At 34.4% G+C, this 480-nt stretch overlaps 1 protein-coding gene across 1 annotated transcript in view; it reads right to left on the bottom strand.

Moving 5' to 3' along the window:
• Window positions 1-480, bottom strand: part of LOC116378834 (cytoplasmic FMR1-interacting protein 1 homolog) — a gene marked incomplete at its 3' end in the record, with an annotated part of 5,724 nt that overhangs the window by 2,699 nt on the left and 2,545 nt on the right. The gene's annotated exons all lie outside the window — the stretch shown is intronic.

Genomic DNA, 480 nt, shown 5'->3' on the forward strand with positions numbered 1-480 from the left:
CCTGTAGTATTAGTGATTACCTGTAGTATTAGTGATTACCAGTGATTGCCTGTAGTATTAGTGATTACCTGTAGTATTAGTGATTACCAGTGATTGCCTGTAGTATTAGTGATTACCTGTAGTATTAGTGATTACCTGTAGTATTAGTGATTGCCTGTAGTATTAGTGATTACCAGTGATTGCCTGTAGTATCAGTGATTACCTGGAATATTAGTGATTACCTGTGATTACCTGTAGTATTAGTGATTACCTGTAGTATTAGTGATTACCTGTGATTACCTGTAGTATTAGTGATTACCTGTAGTATCAGTGATTACCTGTGATTACCTGTAATATTAGTGATTACCTGTAGTATTAGTGATTACCTGTGATTACCTGTAGTATTAGTGATTACCTGTAGTATCAGTGATTACCAGTGATTACCTGTAGTATTAGTGATTACCTGTAGTATTAGTGATTACCTGTAGTATTAGTGATTAC

Source organism: Anarrhichthys ocellatus, unplaced genomic scaffold (genome assembly GCF_004355925.1).
Source record: "Anarrhichthys ocellatus isolate YVR2014 unplaced genomic scaffold, GSC_Weel_1.0 scaffold3244, whole genome shotgun sequence".
Lineage (NCBI taxonomy): Eukaryota > Metazoa > Chordata > Actinopteri > Perciformes > Anarhichadidae > Anarrhichthys > Anarrhichthys ocellatus.